Consider the following 17,015-nt stretch of genomic DNA (forward strand, 5'->3'; position numbering starts at 1 on the left):
TGGATAGCTCAGGCTCTCGGACATTTTTGAGAGATGAGTCATGATTGTGAAAGTACCTCGCGACCCCATCTCTAACTGGTAAAGCCAATAGTGGTTGTACTTGGTCAAAGCTATAGAGGTTAATCATACTTGCATGGTTGCTACATTTTTTTACCCCATACCCCTGCACACATCACATACCTACCGAAACTCAGGAGTTATGAAAACCTGCACATGAGCTACGTTTTGTGCTAAAATTGAAACAATTTTTAGGTTTGATTGGTTTCAATCAAGGGGCTTCTTTGTTATATTGAGGGGTAGTATGATTAGTTGTAGTTTGTGGGTTAATTTTTTGGATTTCGTGTAAATGAGTGGATTTGAGGCTGTGTATTCATTTTTTTTCCTTTTGTAGATAGCTATCTATATGATCTTTTAAATAATTTTGTTAGCTATCAGAACTTTGAACATTCTTTTCTGCTAGCTTCTTCTGTGTACTTAAAACTATTGTGTGAAAATGTAGCTGTGCGGGCTTTTGAATATTTTTCAGTTTAATGCTTCTCTGTACTTAAACATTTGTGTGGATAGGGAGTTGTGTGGACTTTGAATTTTTTCAGCTAAATGCTTCTCTGTACTTAAAAATTTGTTAAAGTTACCAGTTACCAGGACTTTGAATATTTTTGACTACTTCTGCGTAACTTGTCAGTTACAGTACTTTAACATTTTAGTGATTTTTTAAGATTTTTTCGGGGTAAGGTAGTGCTAACTTAAGGATTGGTTTGTTGAAGCTGTAGTTTGTAGGTTTGAAGTTATGTATGCAAACATTTTCATGTAATGGGTAGCTACATTGTTTTCTTAAGACTTCTGTTATAGTTCTCCGTACGTCGGGCTTCCTTCGTGTGTTCCGTGCATTGAGCACAGACTACCGATTGTTGTGATGACATAAACCATACAGAAATGAAGTTTCTGCCCTGCTACCTATATGGCAGCTAATAACTGCTGCCGTTATGAACGTCAGTGTGCTGACAACCAGCAGCATGACCTCAAGCAGTGTCATCCGTGTGGAAAGATGGTTGCTCGCAGTGATAAATTGCGGTAATATCTTACAACATGTACTGGTGCTGCCCTCACGACTTCAGTCACCTGGTTTAGCTTCTGCTTCAAAACCTTCGAAAACTCCAGTCATGTCACACATCATGAGAAGATGGCTTGCGGTCTCAACCATAGTCATAAAATGTATTTGTGTGGGAACTATGCTAAAGTGTTCGCCAGGGCTGGTAAGTTGAAAGCACATACCAAAGTGTGTAAGGGTCCTGATCCACTATCAACTAAGAAGCAGAGAATAGCCGCACTTAAGCCTGTAGTCATACCTAAGCCAAGCACCAGCTGAACGTTGCTGGTGAAGAGGCGGGTTTTGGCCAACATCCACGACTTCATCATTGCAGAAGTGTGAATCTGGGGTAACTTGAAGACTTGTGTGGTAGAAAATAATACCAGTTCTGTCAAGGACACATGTACATACTTGGACTCTATCAAGGTTAAACTAATAAGCCAACTTCTAGAGGAAATTGAAGAGGATGGTCCACTCAAGTATTACATCGTGCTTGATTGCAATTGCGAAAAGCCAATGGGTACGTGTGAAGACAAGAGGGTCTTCAAAACCACGAATGTTCCACTCCTTGCAGTTCGTGAACTGGAGGATGTCATTACTGAATACATCTTTAAGATATGTAAAGAGTAAGAATACTTATTATGAAAGGGGCCCCGGATGGTCTTTGTGTGGTGTGAAGTTACTACAACTACACATTAACAAGCTTGATCCACTTCGAGCTATCTCCTACATCGAAATACCTACCTGCATCAAAGAAAAATATGCGGTGGTCAATCTGTAAATACTTAGATGAGCACATACGTTTTAAGTGTGCAATTCTGGCCAAGTTAGATGCGGGTGAGCATCTGAGCATGTTAATCAGTGCTACAATGACTTGGAGGGAAGGTTCAACTTCACTAACAACGAGTTTTCCAATCCACTTCGCCAGATCCCTCTGTTCGAGAAACAGAATCCTCGTGCCTGCATAAACATCTATAGCTTCGACGAAAACTAGATGATTGTAACATCATGTGCCGCTCTAGAAGAGAAAAGAACATCACTTCAAACTTATGTTCTTGGTCTTGAAATATGCGGTTTTGGTGAATTGTGTAGATTATTGTTTTGAAATATGCTGATTTGTGTTTGAAATATGATGAATTGTGTTTGAAATATGAGTATTATTGTTTTAAATGTGTGTTCACATTAGTAATAAACACATTTGTATTCTTATAGAGGAATGATTCTGAGTTAATAAATTAATTTAATGTAATGTGCTTCCAGTTTTTCTTGTGTCGTATATTTTTTATTGGTTTTTATTTTTTGTATTGGTCTTGGAATATATTGAGAGATATCCGTTTGTATTTTGAATTTCTGACACCAAACAATAAATTTCCGCATTTTAATCAAATGGCACTTGAATAAAAATATCCATTACTCATTCGTTAAATAGGTTAAGTACTGCCGAGAAACACTCGTTTGTAAGATGGTTCTCTTCCCCCTTGAGGTCTGGTAAAACCCTCTATCTGTAAAACAAGGCTGGTTAATGTTAAGAATGGTGTGTCTATAAAAGCAAGGAAGTGAAATGATAGCAAAATATTAGATGACTATAATGATCACGAGAAATGTGAAGATGATTCTAATAGTACTATACCAGGTCTTGTTAATTATTTGGAACTAAAAGTTAGCGAAGAAAGTAGCATTTTCATGGGGAATTAAAAAAAATTACGCCAAGTTCTAGTCGCCTCCATGAAATTGAGAGCACTTTAGAACAGCCTAAAGCTGAAAATGTCGAAGACTGCGATGATTCACCTGAAGCTTACAATAACTAAGACTATGATTAAGAACTTTAAGCTCACAAGATCGAATACTGTGATAAATGTTGAGACCAAAATGATGGAAACGACTTATTAAACTAAATTATTCAGATTAGGCTTATGATGATCAGTGGGGCGATTACAATTTCAATGACTTTGGGGCTGGTATTAAAAAAGGAACTTCAGAGGTCTTAAAAGTATAAGTAATGAAAATTTACATAAGATGTTAGAAGCTGAAGAGATTTATTACACCACATGGAAATATTCTAATATATTGGTAGATAGGTTAAGTCTTCTACTTGCCTCGCAAAAATGAAGAAAATTTACCCAATACCAAATAAATATGGTCTATACTTCGTGAAATAAGAAATGTATGCTACATACAATAATAACTTGTTTTGTCTGCATGTGTATATAAGGGAAAAACAAAATTATACTTTCGATAAAAAAGTTTGTTTTTATTTATTGTAATCTAATTTATAGCTAAGGTTGGGTTCTCGTAGTACAACTTCTAACTTAAAGATGTAAAATTTGTAATAAATGACTAACAAAATGGAGAGTCATAATAACGTATTTCTGGCAATTGTGGCGGGTACGTGCTACATTGTAACTGAAATCATTTGTAGTCAAATGTGGATGGAGGCATTGTAGCCGGCTTGAGCTGGATTCTATCGTTTCCTTTAGTATTTTAACTAATGTATCCTAGATATCGTATCCTACTGAGTTCAATGTTTTACCCAAATGTGTGTCCGTTTCATTGAATGTTTGTTGTCAAGTCTGTAGCCAGGGCTGAATATTTAATGGTTCAAAACCCCTTGGTCTTGTAGGAAGCATAAAATACATATTTCAGGGATGTTTCGGCTCTACAGTAAGCTTTAAATTTGCTGAGTTGGTATTTTTATACCCCAGATTTTTTCTATGTGTTTGATGTATTCTTGTAGCCTCGTGGTCTTGTAGCCTGGTAGTATTGTAGACACGTAGCCGATTGGAACCTTGTAGCCTGTAGCTTTGTAGCCAAGAAGTATTGTAGCCTTGTTCGAAATAAATAATTAAACTATATGTTCACCGAGATAAAGGATGGGTTGATGAATGATTTATTCCTGCTCTAAAGGAAGTCATGTGAAGGGAGTTCGCAGCAAAAGGGAGTTATATTATGTGGATTTACATGTTACAGAAAATACAGAAAAACTGGCATGGTGCCTGTTAATGTAAAAGATAACTCACTCCTGGAAACTGTTTATTTTGATGCAAATAAACTAGGCGTAATAAAACTTAGAGCTAAAATTGAATATTTTGTATGTATTTATAAATGGTTAACATAAATATTCCGTGTTGTTAAAACACATAATTACCATCCGAGATGTTACTACTTGGAAGATTTACGAGGTTTGGTGATACGTGGCGGATTCTATGGGGAACAAATTCAGCCTACCAAGTACCCAAGCGATTATTAAGTAGAAAAATTGATAGATTAGAAAGATGATGCCTTGTTTGTGAAGTGGCTAGGATTCGATAAATGTGAAAATCAGTTGGATAAAATCTACTGATGCCATATAAATTATAATGTTTTGAAATGTTGTAAATTTTTATATTAATAAATGCAAGTCTAAAATAAATAAAAAATGTATTTATTCATGTGCTGTTTGAAACTTTTCACTAGTTACCAGAGGTCGGGATGTTCGTCGAAGGTGCTTAAAATGGTATTAGGAGGCTGGGGACGCGTGGCGACAGGTCTAAATGACGCAGCTATTTGGGGTGTGGATGGTTCAGGGTGAGGGGGGAGGGGATAGGTCTGCTGACGTCAAAGGCCGTGCGTCAGTGACGTGTGTGCTTGGCACGCACGAACAGGACTGCAATAGAAAGGGTAGAGGGGTGGGGACAGTTGAACAATTGCAGCCTTAGGATGTATCATTCGTAGTTATCAACAGAGCTAGTAAGATGTGTCGGGCCACCTATGAGAAGATTGTTGAGGATGAGTTCTATGCGTGCTGTCAGGAGGTTAGCGGCCAGGAAGAAGTTCTTGCGATGGATGAAGACGAAGAGTCCAGGGAAGACATCTCAGATGTACCTGTGAACACCTCCACTCTGACTGTGGAGGATATTGCTGCTGTGAAGGGGGAATATTAGGCGCTTATTCCTCAATTATCAACTTTGCAGCTGTGTGGTGCTTGTATAGTTGTGTGGGCAAAGTATTTGATGCTAGCATGGAAAGTACTGCGGAGCGGGGTGTTGTGAAGAGGGTCGGTAACGCCTTCTGTTAACAAGGGGGAGAAGATGGTGCGAAGGATTGTGTTTTTTTATTAAATATGTTAAATATTTTTTTTATATTATATTTACTTCGACTTCTTGCCACGACTTAAAAAAATACTATTTTCATTTGATATGAAGTGCATCTCGTGCAACAGTAGGTAATGGCTGAGGTGAGTGTTGTAACTGCATCATATACACTATAGCGATCAGACATTAAGTTGAAACGTAAAATGTTATGTGTCGGATGTGGTCTCTCTCGTGAAGATAGGGGAACATCTAATACTGTACAAATTTGATTCGGTATTTTTGTTTGTAGCATAATATTCTCGTGAACGATTAAAGCTGCTTGAGTTTTTTCTGTCATTAATAATTTTTAAGGGGGGGGGGGGATGGATGTATACCCAAACATTTAAAATATTTGCTTCCGTGCAGCTCTTTAAACACGTGTACGCAAACATGTTCCTACTTAGAAGAGATACTTATCTACTTGTGGGTTAAGACTGAAAAATTTCTGGTCCGCTAAGATGGAGTAATAAATTTATATTTTTTAAAATTATAATTACTTTAACTATCGCATCCGCAGCAATGAAATAATAACATATATGTTAGTTAAAACCTGTAAATGATTATGCCTTTAAGAATAAATGGTTGTCACAACAACAAAATGACTGAGGATTTTATGGTCTATAAGGATCATAACAACATTGGTACGGGATAGAAAGTCGGCCTTACATACACTAAGGTGCTTTAGTATGGTGATGACATCATCGGATGAAATCAATATGGCGGAATCCAGGATGGCTGCCTCCAGCAGACGATAATGGTTTAGATTATTGTTTTTATAATAAATTTATTTTAAAAGATGGTGGTGTTACGAAAAATTGCGACAGGGATGAGTGGGGTGTTCGATGATGTAATCGTAATGTAGAAGAGTGGGGCGCTCGATGATGTAAACGTAATGTATAGGAGTGTGGTGCTAGATAATTGTAACATTTAATTAAAATTTAATTATTAATTTTTATTTTTTTAATTAAAATCGGATAATAAATAAGGATTTTCAAGATGGCGGACATGACGTCATAAGGCGGAATGTTCTAGAAAACAAAATAGTCGTCGGGGTCAAAGGTTAAAGTCAAATCCAAGATGGCGGCCGTAAGTGACGTAATCCAAGATGGCGGCCGGAAGTGGCATAATCCAAGATGACCGTCGGAAGTGACGTAATCCAAGATGGTGGCCGGAAGTGACGTAATCCAAGATGGCCGCCGGAAGTGACGTAATCCAAGATGGCCGCCTCGAATCCCTGAATCCCCCACCACCCACCGGTGCACCAGGACCTACTATACTTACCTACTGTCAAGTCATGTTTAAAACATTTTTTTTAATGATAACGTGTTGCAATATTAGGACTGAAAAAAAGTCTGGCTCTGGGAAGGGGTCATTCCACCCTTCCTCCTCCCCAACCTCGGCCCAACCCCCTTTGTGCAGAGCATTAACACAGCATGTAAATGTGTACCAAGCAGTCGAATCGCCCCGCGAAACGCTAATCCACTACTGAAAGGTAGAGACGCTGTCATCTCGCGATCTGTTTGACCGCCAGACTGGACTTGTCAGCTTCCCTGCACGCACTCGGGGGATGACACCCTGTCACTGCCTGCCACCCGGGGCTAGCTCAGGGATGATCAGCCCGTGACCCGCCAAGGCCGATGCAGTAGTCCGCCACACCCTCAGGAAGTCAATACTTGACTGCCTAGTCAATTAAAATAAAATCCGTCAAATTCTGTCCCATTTTGATGCTGCCAACAAAACTAAAAGGCTCTAATATTGGTGAAAATTTATCTTGTGTAGTAAGATTTGACTGACGATCATGAAAGTTAACCACTTATAAATAGAGACCGTACAAATTAGCGGATTCATTTCACGATATGCCAAATTCAAACACTGTTATATTTGTGCTGCTGCTACTATTGGCGCAGGACGACTTCGGACCAATGAGAGAGCCTCGGTCAAAGGAGTATCGAATCACATTATTCCCAGCTGAGACGTCTCACAGGTCAGCAACCAATGAGCAGGGGACGTTTGCCCGAAAGTGCAGGGGAATGGGGAGACTATTTCAGAGGTCACTGAACCCGCGAATTTTTCCTGTCTCAATTCATAAATCATTAAACTCAATATTTTTCGCTTTTTTAAGTTTTTCTATACGTAATAAATTACGCATCCATGTTTCAGTTAATTTTTGTATCAAACATAAAACTTAACAAATGTGTTCAACCAAAGTTTAAAAAAAAAACGGAAGCGGCTAAACAAATAAACAAACTTCAAAACGTTTTAAGATAGTTAAGGTTGCTGACAATACATTGCTAACATTTTGGAGGTTATAACTACATCCGTCCGTCTGTCGAGATTTAAAGCTTAGGAAGGACGGACGGATGAAATTTTTCGAGCATTCTGGTTGGCTCATAGGCGTGCGCAGGACTTCAGTAGTGGTGGTGCCAGATTACACAACAGCCCTATTATTCACGGACCCGAGCCTAAAGCGGGTGGTCGGGGGGTCCTCCCCCGGAAAAATTTGGATTTGAAAGAGCAAAATGGTGCTATTTAAGGTGTTTCCGAACAAAAACATTAAATACACAGATGTAAAAATCTTAACATTTTTTATGACAAATTATAGCTTTGAACGTTATAATCACCAGGAAAACTACTAAACTATTTACAGTTTTAAGCTTTGTTGAGCCATAAAGTAAATTGCACAAATTGTTTGCACGGAATTCATGCTGGTGGCTTTGAAAAACCGTACCTAAATGTTTTCTAAAGATGCCAAATAAATGCTAGAAAAAAAAACATTCTCAAATGTTAAGTTTTAAAATCAACAAATCAAGGGAGTTTTTGTAACAAACCTTAAATATGTAAAATATTAAAATAATAAAAACACACAAATAAGAGTGGGCAAAAGTTTTAACTTTTGGAATACAACAAAAATGTTTTGTCGGCGACTGCATATAAGTCATCGAGTAAGCCTATCCTTTTAACTAACTAAACTCTCTCTCTTTTTTTAAATAAACCCTGGCGGACGGCGGCTATTATTCCGTGCGCCTGCCGAGTGGAGTGAACAGTGGACACCGAGCGCGCATTCTATGTAATTCGAGGAGAACTATGAGAAGTATTTACATTTCAGAAGTTTTGTAGCCGCGGCCCGCGTGTACAACACAAGTAATTGCAAATGGCTTGTTTTCGTGTGTATAGTTGGTTAGATTGATAATTGATATACTGATAGTGTTATGAGCACATATCTGTAACTCGACACGATTGAAAAACATTTTTTTTTTTGGAAATAATACGGATTTTTGTAAGTATGTATTATTTATGCTTGTAAAAAACAAAATAACGTTAACCCTAATGGTGGTGCCAAGGCACCTGTGGCACCTACCGTGCGCACGCCTATGGACCGGCTTGAAGTCACGTGATTGACGGACAAAGGGGGAACGGACGGATGGGATGGATCGTTGTGGGTCCAGCTTAACTGACGATAATCTCAGTCGCTGTAGATGATAACTATGATTTCACTGGTATAATGCACAGCTGCTTGTGGAGGGACTGGAAATATTCACGGGTTTAATGACCTCCAGGATAAAATCCACAATGCTCTGAATACTTGGGCAAATGTTCGCCTGTTAATTGGCTACTGGCTTGTGGGGCGTCTCATCTGGGTATCTTGTGATTCGATATGTATTTGATTAAGGTTCTCTAATTGGTCCTAAGTCATCTATATTAACAGTGAACCAATAGCAGAAGCAGCACAAAGGTATAATTGTTTCAATTGAAGAATATCGCGAAAAAAAAATCCGCTCATTTTTCCTGTCGTTAACTATCAGAAGAGGGTCGATTATTTCGTGCATTTATTTAACTCCGTGCTATACTCGAATCGCATAGGTACATAATTTTTTTAAGACACGCTCATTGGTCGATAATCAGTTTACAACCTTAGGCAGCGTTACACGTGATTGGCAGGAGCAGGCCTTTTCGTGAATAAATCTGAACGCCTATTAGACTGCAACAAGATATACGCGCACCAGCGGTTTCATCCTTGTGATTGGCGGTCGTCTTGCAAGAGAAGTCGTTACCTTATTTTATAGAGCCATTCAGGACACGTTTGCTTCCTCGATGAAACACTGTGATTGGTGTTGTATTAACAATCTTCATGTGCCTGAAAGAAAGACACCCAAACACGAAAACACAGACGACGCTAAAGTGTTTTAACTTTCAGCTAATCGAGGAATCTTTTCGCGGAATACGCATGCCCCTAGTGATTGGATAACCACTTATTTTATTTGTTTGCGGCTGCCTAAGACGGAGTTTATAAACCATATAAACCACACAATTCCTCCAGTGCGTTCGCTGGTTTACTGTAGCCACCCCACTTGCTGCTTGCCTCAGCTGTGGGGGCGCTGATTTCCGCGTCCTGCGGCCTTGTCTTAGCGCATGGACGCACGCGTGCCTCGCGCCAACACCCCCCCCCCCCCTTCCCCCCCCTTCATGAGAGTGAGCAAGGGTGCTGGCCATATTTGGATCGTTACCACAATGCCTAAATACCACAACGCCTAACGTACAATAACGCCGAATACCATAACGCCGAATGCCAAATTGACCGCAACGCCGACAGCTAGAAAACTGCTGTGTACCACAACGCCGAAATACAGTAACGCCGAAAAATGTTGCTGCGGGGAGGGGGTGGCCACAGGAGCAAAATGAAAAACATTGAATGAATTTGTGTGCTAACCTTACCTAACCTAACCTTTGTGGCAGTCCTGCAATGACATTTTTCGGGGTTAATGTATTTCGGCGTTGTGGTAATTCGGCGTTGTGGTACACAGCAGTTTTCTAGCTGTCGGTGGTGTGGTCAATTTGGCATTACGGCGTTATGGTTTTCGGCGTTATTGCACGTTAGGCGTTGTGGTGCGTCCCCGCCATCTTTCACTTGTTACGAAACGCGCATAGACCTCGGTCTGGAACGTACTAATATAACCTCCCGTCAAATCACTCCCATTTTGTATAGGAGGGTCCACAATCACTTCGGTTGTGTGGGACTGACTTCAGCGTGGAGGGACTGTAGTCCAAAAAATAAAATTAAATAAACCACGCAAGTAACGTAACGATGCAACGGCGCAACACGCGACCAACGCCAGAAACACAGGAGCGTTCATGAACCTAATTTATTTCCTGGTTTATTTTTTGTTAATTCATGTTTATCATGAGAACGTACGAAATTGTCAATTATTTTATTTAAAATCGTAATTTCCTCTTAGGTACTGTGCGAAATTTTAACATGTGATAACAGCATATATACCAATATAATAAGAATAACATCGGAGCCTTTATATGCACATAAAGTCCGCGTCTTAAAAAAGTTTCGGGAACACTCACTTTTAATACGGAAGGCGGAAATGCAAACCGAAACGCAAGAAGATGCTTACGTTGCGTTGATTTTAAACGCGTACATGAAAACTTTTTTATTGAACATGTTGCTTTCTACGTCAATGTGTTTCTTGCGTAGATAATAAACCCGGGCTAAGAGGTAGATAGACCTTGAAAACATGCAGGAACACTCGAGCGTTTCTGGGAATTGTAGCTCCTTGGAATAATTGGCGGGTGCATGAGGAAGGGGGAGGAGATACTTTGCCCCCCTCTCAATGTAGGCCTGGGGGAAGGTTTCAAACAACGCGAGGCGACCGGTCGCCGTCGAAGACAACCGCTGTCCGTGAGACTGTCGACCTGCAGGGATGCCAACTTGGAGGGTTTTACCCCCAAATTTAGGGGGAACCAAGATGTAATGGGTTTTTTAGGGAGTACATTTATTTAGGGGGATTTTTTAGCGAGTACATTAACTAAGAAATTTTTCGAGGGCGTGAAATTAAAGTGTATATCGTGAAAACAAAGTGATAAAATAACAGCAACACAAGTGGCGCTGGTGGCTGAATTTCGCACTACGATCAACAACAACTTGCTGGTCAAGAGAATTCCGTTTTTACTTTTACCGTTCAACGTTTTCACGTTGTAAGTTGTCTGGTTGAGGTTGTGTCCGTTAGTTTGTTGTGTACTCGCGAGTTTTATTGGATTGCAAAGTAAGTCGTTTATGTTTTTCTGTGGTGCCAAGGTATAAAAAAAACAAGAATAATAATAATAAATTATTTGTGTTCAAATCTTTTCCAGAATGTCAAAAAAAATTCTCAGAAAAAATATACGAAATGTTGAGAGACCGAACCAGAACTTCAAGGTTAGTAAACATGTACTCTTTAAACCGAAATTAATTTAGTACATACATAAAGCTGTAGATACTGAATGTTATTCTTCAAAATTATTATGCTCTGTTTGGACAAAAAAATAAGGAAATGTAGTAAGGTTCAAGAGAATTTTTTTTTCCTTAAACAGGGTGTACAATGAAAACTTTAGGGGTTTTTAATCGAAATCTAGGGGGATTTGAAGTTGGTCCTAAGGGGAACACTCTGTGGGAGTTGGCATCACTGTCGACCTGAGCCACGAAGCCACCTTACAGTTCACCCAGCGCCACACGACCTCCAGCCACCAGTCAAGGAGAACAACGTTGTAAAGATTAACCGCGTCAAGATTACGGCCCGACTCTCGACGTACGGAGCACGCTGTCGCATTCACAACTGCAAGGTGAATTGTCTCGCCACGCAGATCTCTCACGTTTCACGACTACATTCAGCGCGTGTCCTAACTCCCCTCAAGCGCATACTCACATGTACCTTGTTCAGTGGTCAGGGTCTCCAGGTTAAGTTTTCAAAATTTCCCCAAAACAGACAAAAAATTTCCCCAAAATGATACAGAATTCCCCAAAAATCTTTAACCTACCTTATCTACCTATTCCTTTAAAATATTATTTATTATCAGTGTTGGCCGTTTAAAGGTGTGGTATTATAAGTTCAGAGCTGTAAAACCATCGTACGTATCAAGAATCAAAGTATATAAATTATTTTTTTTATATTAAAATTAAAAAAAACTTTGTCTAACCAGAAAAATAAAAAAAATAATAAAACCTGCTGCACTGGTGTCACATTTGGTTTTTTTTATGATTTTGTTTTTTCGTCGTTCTATTGATTTACCGATCACGATGGGGTTTTTCATTTTTATGATTAGTCTATAGATATTTTTAAGTTATACAATACATTGGCTACTCCATTATATGGTATATTAACTTCAGAAATATACAAGAGAGCTAATTTGTGGTTTAATGACTGACTAAAGTAAAATTACAGCAGCATAATTTTATTTATTTATTTTTGATGATATTGAGTACCTATATACCAACACAAAAGCAGCATTTTCAAAGGCAGCCACTTCACCCCAAAATGCTTCTGCTGTTGAATTAACTTTGTTCCATTGTTGAAACGGAAGAACCTGCCATTCATCCAAAGCGCTGTCAACATTGTCGGCTCCAAGCAATTCTTTGAGATTGGCCATTATATCCTCCACGCCAGGCCGGGCTTGGCTAGTAGCAGAGTCTGGTGAGAAACAGGAAATTTTTTCCAAGAGCTTCTAATTTTTTGGAATTCTCTTCTGAATTTCTTGGCATAGTTGACAAAGAAATGATACACGCCGTTTTTTTTATGACCATCATCTCGTTCTGGTCAATACCACCTGTTGCTTCAGTGAAACTAAATCCCAAGTTGATACATTTAACATTCACCACATGATCTCTGAAATTGAAATCTGTCAAATCTTGTCTCCTGACATAATTTAATCACTCAGGGGGAACTAAAATTAACAGATAGTTAAGCAGCAGACTATATAGTTCTGATAATAGCTTTATAGGTTCAACATTATTAGCCTGAAACATGAGATTACAATCAGTAATGATTTTTAGGGCATGTTTAAAAAATAGAAGGTACAATTATATGTCGGTTTTGATGAAAACATGAGATACAATTGTCCTGACAACTTGTCTATTTTGAGGGGTTCTTTCCAACCAATTTTTCATGCAGCAGAGCATTTCCAATTTCCCGCTTGGTACTGCACGAAAACCAGTTGTAGACTTCCCTAATGATGTAGGTACTCTAAATTTGAAGGTAATAATTTGCAAGCATTTTCTGCTGCAAAATGCAATGAATGTGACACACATTTCACAACAGTTAGATGAGGCACAGATTCTTTCAAAATTGAAGAGAATGAATGATGCTCTCCTACCATAACATTTGCACCATCCACACCAATACCTATTAACTTATTCAAATCAAGGCAATCTGTAGCTAGCTGCTTTTTAAATGCATTCAATAAAGTGAGTGTTTAAAAAAATAAACATATTTTGTTTGAAAAAAGGATTAGAGATGGCATTAGAAGTTATACTAGGTAGGCAGATTAAATACTTCCCCATTTTCCCCCGTTACCGAAATATTTTTCCCCAAAAATTTATTCAAGGATCTAATTTCGCCAAAATTTCCCCCCAAAAAATAATTTTCCCCAATATGGGGGGAAAAAACTCCAATCTAGAGACACTGTCAGTGGTGGATACAGCAATATTTTTCAGAGAGGGGGAGATTTAATAATATATATAAAAAATTACAATGTGTGTATTCAAAAATCGAACGTTAACAAGGGGTTTGCACCGTTACATTATCAATTTCAACATGAGTCACTTCCTGTGTAGCACTGTGAAAGCTCACCTCGTACCACCGAAAAAAAATTACCAATTTTACCGAAATATAGCAAACATTTTTCATAACTTCAAGGGGGATACAACCTCCCTCCCTCACCTCCCCCTCTCCAAAATCTCCCACTTCCGTCCGCCACTGTGTACTTGTCCCCAGAAGTTACGTCACAAGGCCTGTCCGAACTGGAGTGTTGAAATACCCAGGTATGCAAGCAAGTAAACGACTCTGCGTACACCTGGCGTATCCTACTTCCAGGAAAAGAAATGTCGCCATACGTAAAACTTTTTTTAAATGTTGCATTTGTTTGTATACCTGCTTAGAATTTTCAGTCATACTTTGTCAATTCCTATGATATACCTAATTTTATTTTTCAAATTGTAACTAAACTATTTTTTTGGGTGATTATTATCTCGCGCTATGCTTATACTATTAATGTATAATTATTATATAATCTATACTAATATTATAAAGCTGAAGAGTTTGTTTGTTTGTTTGTTTGAACGCGCTAATCTCAGGAACCACTGGTCCGATTTGAAAAATTCCTTCAGTGTTGGATAGTACATTTATCGAGGAAGGCTATAGGCTATATTATATTATCAATAACATTAGGGATCCTTACTAAAAGTCCAATTTAGAATCAAATGCGTTGTAGGGGGTTAGATACAACATGCAGTACACGTACGAAGTGTGTGTTGACAATGCCGCAGGCGCTAGAAGTTTATTTCCTATTGCCTATTAACATTGTTGCCACGCACTTGATGCCTTATCATTCTTAATTTTCCTTTACAAGTAAAAAACACCCGTGTGATATTAACAACGAAGCAATCAGTACCCTCATATAGAATACATAGAGATAGTGTGAGGTATATATGTAGATATAAAGAGATAAATAAAGATAGAGATACATAGATATATAGGACTATAGATGTAGATAGAGATAAATAAATATTTAGAGACATGGATAGATTATTTGTATATGTGTAAATACATCAAACATATTACAAAACAAAACTGAATGAGGCATTGCAATGCATGCCGAGCATTAGCTAGATAATGGAATCTTTTCAATATTAGTAATCCCTTATTTTTCAGTTTTTTTTTCTTTCTATATTGCTTTATAGAGTCTAGATTACATACAGACCAGGTAAATAACTATAAACTGGCAGAACAACGTCTGTCGGGATCTGAAAGTGATATAATTTATTTTGCACACTTGACATTCAAATTAAGAATACAATTACTAACTACATCTAATCTCTAAACAGTTCCCCTTCACCCTGTGTTCAGCCCGGGCAACGCTGGGTACTGCAGCTAGTAATTAATAAGTGTAAAATTAAATTTAATTGTTTCATAGCCATAAAGTTAGAGGTCAACAAGAAATGTAGGTGGGTACACCTTAACCCACACATTCAAGGTTTGATATACTCCATGCATCATTAAGATGTAAATTGTCCACTCCATTGGACAAATATACTTGAAAAGATTAAGTAACTTTAATACTCGTAAAGTATTTTGAATCTATATTTTACCATTAAAATATTATATGAATAAACTATCATTTTAACAGCTTTAGAAGAAATTTTCAGCAAGATATATAGTACATCGAAGATTCATAGTTGTGTACTTGTATTCGGAAACGATCTTAAGATAAGTCGGGAAGTACATTGGCCAATTTCTCCCCCCACCCCCCCCCCCCCCTTTTTTTCCATTTTTTAAGTCTGGCAAATTAAAGTTTTAAAACTTCGGTTCCACGCTTGTAGGAAATAATGGAAACATTGAAATATAAAAACAGTAAGTAAAAAAATTAATAATATGCTCTATGTTTAGAGACAGGAAAATTTTGCGGATTCATTTTGAAATAGATTATAAGCAACGCCACCATAATTTCGCGGATTTAATTGGTATCAAAGTAGACTTGAAACCCATATGCAATTACTTCAGTGGATGACTGGACTGCAGTGCTCTTGTCACTCTATTGACGACCCTGAGCCAGTCATAGTCGAGGAGAAGATGTTGCCCGTCACAGGATGTGACATTGCTGCCGACCAACGAACGCTCTTAAAATGCTTGATTAGGTGTAGGTACGCAAGTTGAGTCTAGCCTGAAGCTAAATGAATCCGCGAAATAATCTTGGCTTTAGTTATAACAAAAACTCATCCAACACAATGCTAAATCTCTTACACTGAGAGAGGACACGAAATTGCCTGACAGAACAATTCAGCAGGGTATGAAGTGTTCAAGGTATCGTTACGGTCATGTCTTTTTTTTTTCGCGTAAAGATTTGAGACTGGCTGAGAGTTAAAACACTGCAGCATCGTCTGTGTTTCGCGATCGAGTGAGTTTATTTCAGGTGCCATGCCTACTGTTAGGACGCCAATCGCAGTATTTCAGAGCGGACGCAAACGCGTCCTGAGTGGCTCGTTAAAAAAAAAGGCAATGCCTTCTCTTGCAGACGGCAGCCAGTTTCATGGAAGAAACTGATGGCGCAGGCATACCATGCTGCAATCTAATGGTCGTACAGTTCATTTCGCAAAAAAAAAAAAAAATCCTGAACCTACGTATGTCGCACAGTATCCTCTGCTTCAGCTCTGACGCCGATTGTCCGCTGCGAGTCCAGTCACACAACAGCTGTATGCAAACACTAGCCTAAGAACACTAGCCTAATGGATCCCTTATAAAAGTACATCGCAGTGGACACGGCCATCTTTGCGTTGCTTCCGAATTCTCACAAGGGATGCCGATGCATCCCTTCATCAGTCCACTAAATCGAGATTTATAGGGATGCGACACTCGCGTCTACCTACGCGCCCCTGCTTCAATTAACCTCGGAATTGTTAATATATAATATTAGTAGGGACAGGCATTTTTCGCGTAAAAATCCTAACCCCTATTTAGACTGCAACGAGGCATACTAGCATCAGCGGTTTCTTCCTTGTGACTGGCGGCCGTATGCGAGAGAATTTGTTGCCTTATTTGATCGAACCGCTCAGGATCCGTTTGCTTCGGTATTGAATTACTTTGATTGGTTGTGCCGACAGTAGACATGTACCTGAAAGAAACTCACCCAATCACGAAATACAGACACTGCTACAGTGATTTAACTCTCAGCTAGTCTCGTAATCTTTTCGCGAAATATGCATAAAATTTGTTTAAAACTTTATAAGAGTAAGTGATAACTCAAATAGAGACAAACGAAAAAATCAAAAAATCACCGAAAGGCGA

General features: G+C 38.7%; 1 protein-coding gene across 1 annotated transcript in view; it reads left to right on the forward strand.

The window, feature by feature from the left end:
• Nucleotides 1–11,166: 11,166 nt before the first annotated feature.
• LOC134528110 (toll-like receptor 3) overlaps nt 11,167–17,015 on the forward strand; it is a 45,378-nt gene continuing 39,529 nt past the window's right edge. The window contains exons 1-2 of the mRNA XM_063361389.1: nt 11,167–11,246; nt 11,335–11,398. The gene's annotated coding sequence lies outside the window, so the exon portion shown is untranslated. The remainder of the gene's footprint in view (nt 11,247–11,334; nt 11,399–17,015) is intronic.

Source organism: Bacillus rossius, chromosome 1 (genome assembly GCF_032445375.1).
Source record: "Bacillus rossius redtenbacheri isolate Brsri chromosome 1, Brsri_v3, whole genome shotgun sequence".
Taxonomy (NCBI): Eukaryota; Metazoa; Arthropoda; class Insecta; order Phasmatodea; family Bacillidae; genus Bacillus; species Bacillus rossius.